Raw genomic sequence first — 12,559 nt, 5'->3', positions numbered from 1 at the left:
TCATCAAGAGAGCAAAAATAAATCATCAAATTAATTGATAAATAAAACAAATCACAAGATGGCATAAAGATCACATGAAGAATCGTCACCCTAGACTTTGACAAGGTGACAATTCTTCATGTGGGCTATCCTAGAGTGACAATTCTTCATGTGAGCCACCCTGGGTTTACGATTCTTCGGATGTATAAGTTGATGACAATAAGCATAACCCTCATTCAACCTAACCTTTATTCCACTGTTGATATTCGGTGTACTGGGGTGACAATTCTTCAGGTGGGATCTCATGGGGTGACGATTCTTCATGTGAGCGTTCTGGGGTGACAATTCTTCATGTGACCCTGGCATAGTCTAAGGCAGGGGATGTGCAGCCACATCTTTGATACATCATTTTCTCGCGTGCCAACGGAGTAAAATAATAGGCCTACATACGAGTATGCCCCCCCCCCTTACCTCCCAGGAAGGCCCTAATCCGCCGCCCAGCGCAGTATGTGGTTACCAATGGCCATACAAAATAAATTAGATATATTAGTTATCTTTTTTAAGGTGAGCTCTGGCTTTCGCGTGCCGGGTAAAAAAGCGTTAGAGTGCTAGGTTTTGCACGCGTGTCAAGGGTTGCCCACCCCTAGTCTAAGAAGACCCCATGCCTCTCTCTATATCTATCTATCTATCTTTCGTTCTTCTGTCTCGCTTGTTCTTTTATGCGAGTATTTCCTACATCTTTCTCCAGTGCAAAACACATATTTTTATCTGAAATCTGAGAAGAAAAATAAATGGATAACGATTTTCTCCTGCAAAACCACGGGAATAGTTGGAAAATGGTTTTACTCAAAGCCGCAAAGAGCAACACACCAGATTTGACTGTTTTCCATTAGTAGGATGACCTTTTCTTCAACTCCCTCTGGCTTAGTTACTGCAGATCTCTCTTGTTTGATATTATCTTTTTTGTTCATTTTAAAGAGAAAACACGTTTTGCAATACGACTGAATACCATTCCCAGCATGCGAAACTGCCACACACTTATTTATTTTATTTTATTTTTTATAGAATTCCATACATTACTCCGAAGGGTTACCAGACACCTCCAACCAACCACAAGGTGTGTAGCAGATCCACGAACAGCAACTGGTACGTAAGACGAAAAATGACAACGTTTTTCTCAGGTGTACACTGTTATTTGGCTGCCCTGACTGCAAGGAACCTTCATATATTTTTTTTTCATTATTATTCTTGTATTTTCTAGTTTATACATATACATACATACATACATATATAGATATATATATATATATATATATATATACATATATATATATATATATATATATATATATATATATACTGTATATATACATATATATATATATATATATATATATGCATATATATATATATATATATATATATATATATATATATATATATATATTTATATATATATTATATATATATATTATTTTTATTCATTTTTTTCATTTTTTCTTTTTCTTTTTTTTTCCTGCGAGAAACAGAGAACGCTTAATGGATCCAGTATTGTCAACTGTTAGTCCGTAGACACGTTAAGAGTTTCTTAGAGTTTCGTTCGATACATAAAAGATACGTTAGCGTATCTAGGCTTGCCAACTGTGAGACCGTGAGCGTGACAAGAGTCTCATAATGATTCGCTCAACGCACGAAATCATCTGAAAAATGGGCAGCTCTTCTGCCTTTCCCTTACAGTCATAAAAACATGAGAATGAAGGAGACTACAAGAGACCATAGGGAGTACACATATCCATTACCACCTGTCAACCCCATCTATAAAGTTGTCTAACCTTTTCTTAACCGATATTTAATAAGTCATTCATTCTCATAGAGTCATGCAACAAGAGAATTATTTTCCTGCAGGTCCCTTCCCAATCTTTGGAAACGCTGCATTTACCTAACGTATCCAAACTCAATCTCCTTCATTCTTATTTTCTTATGTACTACTACACTGACGTTCCTCCTTAATCCCTCTATGCACTCATTTAAATCTATCCAGAAACCCTCCCTTTCCTCTACACTCTTCTAACTGCCAGGCCCATATGCACTTACAAAAACCCACATCTCCTTTCCCAGTTTCACCTTCATCCACATTAACCTTGAAGAAACCTCCTTCCATTACACTACACGTTTACCTATCTCTTCACTTACTAGTATAGCCACCCCTTCTCTCCCTCGCCCTCTCTTCACTCCTGAGAACCTCCCAACTACACTCCCAAATTCACACTCGCCCTTCCCTCTCAACTTAGTTTCACTCAAAGCCAACATATCCATCTTTCTTTTCACAAACATACCCCTATCTCTTCCCTTTTACTCTCATCTGTACCACATCCACGCACATTAAAAGACCCAAACCTTAGGGTGTTGGTTGGAAAACTCCTAGACCCTCTTATGCCTTTACTTTTTTTAGGAATGTCCCATGTGGAACTACAGGGAGAAGGATGCCTGGTCCCAATCCCCGTCCCGTTTTTCTCACCTCTTATGATCCAAGTGGGAATACTTGGTGGCAAAATTCTCGACGCAAGCACAGTGGACCATTCGCCTGCGCAGACTTCTTGTTTGACGTCTACTATGTGCAGCTCCCTTCACACTGTCACCCTCGGCTCGACAGACCAGGTACGACGCCTTGATCACGGAGTTACAGCAAACCCCCTCTACATGACGTGGACTATGTGCAGCTCCCTTCTCTTCTTACGACCGGCGACCTTTAGGTCCATACCGCTGGGCAGCACTCGAACTCGCGAATGTTAAGCTATGAGCTGATCGCTCTAACCCCTGACCCTAACCCCTGCCCCTTGATCTGAGTTCCCTTGTGTCAGCTCCTCCCTAGTGTCAGCTCGTGTCGGCTCCTGTGCCATGGCACACCCCGGGATTGGCGCCAATCTGTGCCAATCCCTCGCGGGTCCCTTCCTCCCTCCCTGATTAGGAGACATTCGGAGCACCTCGCCACTAATCACGATGCTAATCTGATGGGGTCCCGGAGCTTCTCTCTTCCCTGGAAGCCATCAACACAGTGACAAACTTGTTTATTTTTATTCTGACTAAATACAGATGGTTTTGTGGAAATGGGGTGGACCAGACCCCCTGGCTTGGAAGGGCTAGCTTTCGACCGGGACCCCCTGAAGGGTAGAGTAGGCCCCCACCCCCTTCGGCTGAATTAAATCTTCTGTTTCCTTAGACAGAACAAAAACAATAAAACATCAGTGTCGTGGGAGCGTGTTAATGACGTATTAGATTTATAATCTTGGTATCTTCTTCCACACACACACACACACACACACACACACACACACACACACACACACACACACACACACACACACACACACACACACACACACACACACACACACACTTCACAGGTGATTTCCTTTAACTGAATAAAATACCCTAACGACAACCAAAATGAACGAACTAATAATCAATCCCAGCGGAAATTTCTCGTTGAATAAAATCGCCTGGCGACATTAAAGGGCCAAAATTGGGAAAAACACGGATAGTGTGGAGGAGAGGGGCTTTTAGGAGCACTGCTGCTGGTCATTATCCCGGGCAGTACTTGTTCCTCATGGGGATGAGCCCTTCCTGGAAAAGCGGTCGAACCCCATCAGCATAAACACACGAGTCCGAAGAGTGAGTAAGAGGGGAAGGGACGCGAAGGGACGAGGGGAAGGGACGGGAGGGGAGGGGAAGGACGTAAGGGACGGGAGGGAAAGGGGGGAGATAGCGAGAGGGATGGGGAGAAAAGGAAAAGAGGAAAGGGAAGAGTGAGAGGTAGCGAAGGGATGGGGAGAGAGGGAGGGAAAGTAAGGGAGAAGGGAGGGGAGGGAAAGGGAGTGTAGGAGGTAGGAAAGGTGGGGGAATGGGTATGGGGGATGTGAATGGAAGAAGGGAAGAAAAAAGGAGGAGGAAAGGATAGGAGAGGAAGGGAAGGGAGAGAAGATGAGAGAAAGGGAGGGTAGAGGATAGGAGAGAAGGGGAGGGGGATAGGACAGGAGACAAGGGGAAGGGAGAGGAGGGGAGAGGAGGGGAAGAAAGGGAAGAGGAGAGAAGGGGAATGGAGGAGATTAAAGAGGAGTGGAAGGGGGGGGGGAGTGGAGATTTTACACCAAAGCTGCTCCCCGCAGGTTGGCATAACTAGATCCTCACCATGATATCGGTTTACTAATTAATTTCTTGGCGTCAAACTCTAAACACTATACTTTAACCGAGATGGGCTTAATCACCTTTCGCTTCCGAGGAGGTATCGCAAATCTGAATGAAATCATCTGACGCTAGACAAAATGAGAACAATAACTACGAAGTCAAACTCAACATAAACACACACACACAGATACACACACACACACACGCGCACGCACACAAACACACACCACACACACACACACCCACACACACACACACACACACACACACACACACATATATATATATACATATATTATATATATATATATATATATATATATATATATATATATATATATATGTGTGTGTGTGTGTGTGTGTGTGTGTGTGTGTGTGTGTGTGTGTGTGTGTGTGTGTGTGTGTGTGTGTGTGTGTGTGTGTGTATGCGTGTGTGTGTGTGTGTGTGTGTGTGTGTGTGTGTGTGTGTGTGTGTGTATGTGTGTGTGTGTGTGTGTGTGTGTGTGTGTGTGTGTGTGTGTGTGTGTGTGTGTGTGTGTGTGTATGTGTGTGTGTGTGTGTGTGTGTGTGTGTGTGTGTGTGTGTGTGTGTGTGTGTGTGTGTGTGTGTGTGTGTGTGTGTTAGTGTGTGTGTGTGTGTGTGTGTGTGTGTGTGTGTGTGTGTGTGTGTGTGTGTGTGTGTGTGTGTGTGTGTGTGTGTATGTGTGTGTGTGTGTGTGTGTGTGTGTGTGTGTGTGTGTGTGTGTGTGTGTGTGTGTGTGTGTGTGTGTGTGTGTGTGTGTGTGTGTGTGTGTGAAAGTATATCTTGATAGCCTAGTTGGAGAGTCACTGTCGCACTTGTCATGAGGATGCCGGGTTCAAGTCCTGGGCAGTACCACATTTAAATTTCAGCATGCTGGCCTTTGATGGCTTAGAATTAAAGTGCATTGTACTTGTTAAAATGTACTGTATATATATATATATATATATATATATATATATATGTATATATATATATATATATATATATATATATATAACCAACAACAATTCACTTTTTATCCCGTGTCATCGGACTCGAAGGCACGGAATTAAAAGTGAATTGCGGTTGAAAATATGTTAATCTGTTCACTGGGAACCATTCAGTGTATGCATATATATATATATATATATATATATATATATATATATATATATATATATATATATATATATATATATATACATACACATACATATACACTAGCCCTGACTTCTCCGCCATGGCTTTGCCGTAGGGGCTAGGACTGCGGCGCTGGTCGCTTCGCTCACGGGAGTTTCACGGCCAGGGGGGCTCCACCCCTTGAATTCCATGGGTTTCTTAAATACAGTACATCAGTGAGTGACTCGTGGGAGCCCTCTTCCCTGAGAATTCCCTGAGAAAACCATGAAAATATATATATGTATATATATTTTTTTAACTTTACATGTATGTATGTATGTATGTATGTACATATATACATATATATATATATATATATGTATTCACATATATACATATATATAATATATATATATATATGTATTCACATATATACATATATAATATATATATATATATATATATATATGTGTGTGTGTGTGTGTGTGTGTGTGTGTGTGTGTGTGAATAATTCGCTAGTGGACAGTGACATCAATCATACAATCTCCATGACCGTCGCGCAGAGGACTCGAACCACTGCTTATGGACCCAAGAGAGGCTCCACAACACCCGCCTTTGACCACTCGACCACAGATCGTCTGTGGTCGAGTGGTCAAAGGCGGGTGTTGTGGAGCCTCTCTTGGAGCCATAAGCAGTGGTTCAAATCCTCTGCGCGACGGTCATGGAGATTGTATGATATGTATATATATATATATATATATATATATATATATATATATATATTAGTACAAATGGGCAGTAAGTTTTCTTGTAAACATGTTCGATTGAAGACCAGAGCTAATTCAATATCCACTATCTTCTTAGTGATTTTCTCAATTTTTCTAATCGTTTGTTTGATTCTTGAGGGGAGGTCAAACACAATACTTCCGAGATCCATGATGTTATTGTAACACAAAATATAAATACAAGCTTTCGGTTGAGTCATCCAACCATCTTCAGGTAAGTGAGATTACATATACAGAACAGGAGTTTAAATACAAGTAAAAAGGGGGGACTAGGAGAGTTAGGAGTCAGGTACTAGACGGAGGTGAGGTCTTCGTATATATATATACACACACACAATCTTATGAAATCGGATTAACCCGCCCAGATAGAGACTGCATCGTCCCTTTAGGGGATAGGCAGGTCCTGCCATGGGCAATTAAGCTGGAACTAAAAACACATATATAAAACTATGGATTCTGATGGATGGAATGTAGTGCCAATATGAATATACGAAGAGAAATATTAATTTATCTAATTTTATTTATTTATTTATTTATTATTTGTTTACTTATATATTTGTTTGTTTCTATATTTGGTCATGGAAACTGTTACAGTCGACATCTAAGCTTTATTTTTGCTCTCACCAGACGATTTTGTTCAGATGAGGGAACCTCCCTCATCCGTGCTTGTCTCGATGTATTAAGTTCGTGTCACACATATCGACTTTTTGACATGTGCCGTCCACGACACGACGTCGTACTCTTAAATAACCATGGGTATCTTTAATAGACGCTTTCACACGTCATGACCACGTGCGAAATCCTCCAGAGACAATCATGGTTATTTGAGAGTGCGACGTCGTGTCGTGGACGGCGCACGGCGAAAAGTCGATACGTGTGAGACGAGCTTTAGAAGACCGCAGATACATAAGGTAATAATCACGATATAATCACAAGCGCACCTATCCCAAGAACGGCACTGAGATTGGCGACGCAGTTACGCAGACTTTGTGAACGGAAGAGAGTAAAAAAAAATCATAATTTTGGCTAAGAAAGGTCAGGAAAGGTTAGTATTTTTCAGCGATTTTTTTTTTTTTGGGGGGGGGGATTGAGGGAGGCATAGGGGAGGGCGTGGGAGGTGACCCTTGTAGGGCCTCACGTGAGGGTAGTAGGTAGGAAGGGAGTGGGAGTGTGGGAGAGGGAGAGGGGGGGGGATCTGTCAATGTGGGTCGGGACCCCCCCCATCGCCGCCCCCTGGGCGACAAGAACACAATTGACGAATTGCGGCTGTGGTTCTCGCCTGAACTCTCATGGCTCTTTTATTTATTTATTTATTTATTTATTTATTTATTCATTTATTTATTTATTTATTTATTTATTTGTTTATTTATTTGTTCATTTATCTATCAATTTATTTATTCATTTATCTATTCATTCATTCATGTATTAATCTATGTATTTATCTGTTTGTTTATCTGTTTATTCATTTACTTATTTATCTGTTCATTTATCTATTTATTTGTTTATCTATTTATTTATCTATCATTCATTAACTTATTCATCTACTTAATTATACATTTATTTACTTTCGTTCCTTCATGATCAAAATCGTGTCACAGAAAGTGAGGGACATATGCCAGGAAGCTCATAACTGTGGCCTTTAGCCTTACGATGCGTTTGGGAGACGACTTGGTTAGGTTACAGTCATATCTGGGAACTGGAAAGAAGACTGGTGTGTGCAAGTAGCGGCGCGGTGCTGGGGGAGGGGAGTCGGGTAGAGGCTTGTCCCTGTGTGACAGCAAACAGCTGCAAAGATCCTGAATGCCCATGTCACTCGTATGACGTCATGCAACGTGACATGACGCCCAGAGGGCGACGAAAACAAACAATGTGTGAGAACATGCTTGATGCCAAGTACAGCTAGATCTGTTTTTCATCGATGTGGCGCAGGTAGTGATGTTAACTGTTTATGCTCAGAAAATCGTAAGAAACGTCTCCAATAATATACAGATTAAATCTGAAAATCAATAAGTAAATAAATAATAAATAAATAGATGAATAAATACACATATAAATAGATTAATTAATAGGTAACTAAATTAATACATAAATAATTCAATAAATTAATAAATTATAAAATAAATGAATAAATTACCTGTGCCCCTCCATTTCCATTTCTGGGAACAGGGAAATATTATCAACTGCCACTTTATAATTGTTGCACATAAAATCTTAGAGTAAAAATTGAGATGTTACATATACCATTTACCAGTACTTAAACGATTACTACATAAAATAATATTTGTTCCAAACTGATTTCCATGTATTTTAGTGACATTCACATTACACACACACACACACACACACACACACACACACACACACACACACACACACACACACACACACACACATGCTACGGCGGTCCGGGTTCGAATCCCGCCCAGTGCTGAAATAATTTCAGTATCGCTCAAACTCTCGTGGGCGGGGAGTTGTGTGTGTGTGTGCGTGTGAAGTCACAGCATTACCCATAGATCGGTCACATGAGATTCTGAGCTCTCTTGCGGGAAGGAAATAACTGTCGATCACGAGTCCAACACGTGATCCAAGACCATGGTGAATCACACACACACACGACATCTGTATTGGTGTTTCACTTATAACATTAACAGATATCTCAATAAAAAAAAAATTCTGTCTGCCACCAGATGATTTTATTCAGGAGAGAACCTTCCTCACCTACACCGTTTAAGTCTTTGACTCAAAGAGCTATTATGCAGGTAACGTCGCTGTTACTTTTCCTCTGTCGCATAGTGACCCAAGTTTATGACCTGGCGAGCCCCGCCTCCCCCTAGAAATGGGTCATGACCTTACAGTGGATCACAGGATACCTTTTGGTCCATAATGAGGTCGGATGCAACAATGAATAGATGAATAGATAATTAAATAGATGAATAAATAAGATAGAATAAGTGAAAACATAGGTATAAATAAATAAGTAAAACAAATACAATTAAAATAAACAAATGAATATATAACTAGAGAGACAGTTTAATAAGTTAATTAGCAATAGTAAATATATATATATATATATATAATATACACATATATATATATATATATGTATATATATATATATATATATATATATATATATATATACACACAGATATATAAGAAGGCAATTCCAAAAGTGATACCTCCTACTTTTTTATTCTGTACCAAAGGATCCTAAGGGACTGCTTATGGCATTGTTATCATGTCTAAACCTTCGCGTTCATAGCCTAAAGTTTTCATGTCTCTGTTGCAGATATTGACGGTGTGACAGCATAATAAAGTAACCCCATCGACATTCACCGGCGCTTGGTGAACGTTTACGGAGCCAAAACAGTTGATGTCAGTACGGTTAGGAGATAGGTTCGTTGATTCCGGAGTGGCGACAGATATGCAAATGACAAACAGTGCTCCGGATGGCAGTTCACAGGCCCTTGTTCAGTGCTAGCGAAAGTGCAATGAGAAAGTGGTAGGGGCGATTGCGTGCAGAATAAAATACTGGAGCAAAAATGTCCGCTCGTTTTATTGTTGCCACTCCCGTCTTCATAGCTCTTCAACTTTTTGAGTTACGAGTAAGAGAGGAGGCATTACTTTTGGAATATCCGTATTATATATATATTTATATATATACATATATATATTTATATTATATATATATATATATATATACATACACACACACACACACACACACACATATATATATATATATATATATATATATATATAAAAGTGTGTGTAATATATATATATATATATATATATATATATATATATATATATATATGTGTGTGTGTGTGTGTGTGTGTGTGTGTGTGTGTGTGTGTGTGTGTGTGTGTGTGTGTGTGTGTGTGTGTGTGTGTGTGTGTGTGTGTGTGTGTGTGTGTGTGCACAAATAACGATAATGTAAATAGGCATCCAAAATAAACATAACATAAGTGAGACACTAAAACTTATTTTTTCTGTGTTTATCCAGATGAATCTTGGAACTGCGTTCCAATAGACTAACCCTTTCCGTCCCAACCCCTGCTTTATGCACGCGAGATTAGCCTCCACTCAGAAAAGGATTTTGATTATCTTCTCTGACTTCAAATCTTTGGTGCGAGATCGTCCCCGAGGATAGAAACTCCGGTTAAATGTGAGTGCCAGTGTTCCTCGTATTCTGGCTGCCGCCGGTCGATTTTATTCAGCTGTTCGTGGCCCCCTTCGGTAGCAAAGGGAAGTGAGGAGCAACCAGATCACGGCAGGAGGCGCTTCTCATCGAGGTCATCACCTTTGCCCTAAGTGGCCGGGATTCCAGGTCGAGCGGAAGTTACCGTGTGTGTATTTACCTAGCTGTATTATACGGGAAGGGAGCTATGCTCGTAGTGACCCGTCTTTGTATTTTTCAGCATCAAGTTTATTCTTAAAATCGTGAATAGTATTTGCACACACTATTTTTTCATCTAAGTTATTCAATATATCCAGCATTCTGTGTGAGAAGCTATTCTTTTTCCTATCTCTTCTATAGTTGTCCTTTTTTAGTTTCTTTTCATGACCTGTTCTTCCATGTGTGTGTGTGTGTGTGTGTGTGTGTGTGTGTGTGTGTGTGTGTGTGTGTGTGTGTGTGTGTGTGTGTGTGTGTGTGTGTGTGTGTGTGTGTGTGTGTGTGTGTGTGTGTGTGTGTGTGTGTGTGTACTGTTTCACTGTGGTCTTGGATCATGTGATAGACAAGTAATTGGTACACACATACACATTCTCCCTCTCTCTCTCTCTCCAAACTCAATGGGGACAGTAAACGATTCCATTGAGGTTAATCTCACTATCTACAAAGGGCTCGGAAGACACGAAAATGAACAAAATCGCCTGTCGGCAGCAAAAAAAAAAAAAAAAAAAAAAATCGGCATTTTCTAGATTTCGGTAAATTCAGCTCTGAACTTCGGAGATAATTCCGAATTTGAGAAATTCACAATAATGGAGAAAACAATGTGTATGCATACATAAGAGCTTTTCCTCATCCAATGACTAACCTCACATTATAAAGTTATCCTCCTCAAGCGTTCAAATGGATAGTAAACAGATCTGGAGGAGGACACCCCAGATCTCCTCCTCCTCCATCACCCTCTTGCTCGGGAGGTGGGTTTCCCCTTAATCTGAAGAAAATCCTCTGGAGGTACAGTCTATTGATTCTAACTTGAGTCCTTAGGTGGGGCTCGGTGAGACCGCGATTTTGACACATCACTCCATCACTCCACTCTTTACAGAGGGGCCAACTACGCTTTTTTTTTTCTCTCTCTCTCTACACACACACACACACACACACACACACACACACACACACACACACACACACACACACACACACATATATATATATATATATACATATATATATATACATATATATATATATATGTATATATATGTATGTATGTATATATGTATATATCAACCACAATCCGCTTTAATTCTAAGCTATCAACATCGGGAGACCCAATGGAGGTCAACATGTATATATATATATATATATATATATATATATATATATACATAAATATACATATGCATATACATACATATACAGTTAAGGCCGAAATTATTCATACCCTGACATGTTTCTTTATTGATTGCAAATATTTCACAAAGAGAGAACAGAATTTCATTTCAGTTGTTATGGTTGGTTAAACAGATGGTCACAAAAATCTGCAGCAGATTTATTTCATGTATTACGTCACTATTTTTAGTTTATTTATCAATTGTACAAAAACAGGTCAGTCCAAAAATATCCATACCCCACTGTCAATAGTCAATTGCATAGCCTTTGTTTAGAATCAATGCTTCCAGGCGCCTTCTGTAATTTACACATAGGTTTTTGCAGGTCTCCACTGGAAATTTAGCCCATTCTTCCTTAGCAATTGCCTCAAGCTCTTTGAGGCTGGAAGGATTCCTAGCACTGACGGTCTTCTTGAGCTCTCCCCAATATTCTTGATAGGGTTCAAATCTGGGCTCTGACTTGGCCAGTCCAAAACATTAAGATTATTGTCCTGAAACCATTTCTTCACTATTTTTGCGGTATGTTTCGGATCATTGTCCTGCTGGTACATTCAGTTTTGCCAGAGCCCAAGTAATTCCGCAGAATGCATGGCGTTTTTCTCCATAATTTCAACATATTGCTCATTATTCATGAATCCGTTGACTTTAACGATGTTGCCTGGTCCTCTGGCAGAGAAACAACTCCAAAGATTAATGTTCCCACCACCATGCTTGACGGTTGGGAAGGTGTTTTTGGGATTGAACCCTTGATGCTTCTTCCTCCAAACAAAGCATCATCCCTGTGCCCGAAAAGTTCCATCTTAGTTTCATCTGACCAAAGAACCGACTTCCAAAAGCTTGGATCCTTATCAAGATGTGCCCTCGCAAAAACCAGACGAGCTGCTCTATGCCTGGCAGTCAGGAGTGGCGTTTTCCTTGGTCTGCAT

This window comes from Oratosquilla oratoria, chromosome 4, assembly GCF_046742065.1.
Source record: "Oratosquilla oratoria isolate Oo_2021 chromosome 4, ASM4674206v1, whole genome shotgun sequence".
Taxonomy (NCBI): domain Eukaryota; kingdom Metazoa; phylum Arthropoda; class Malacostraca; order Stomatopoda; family Squillidae; genus Oratosquilla; species Oratosquilla oratoria.
This window is presented reverse-complemented; position numbering follows the sequence as displayed.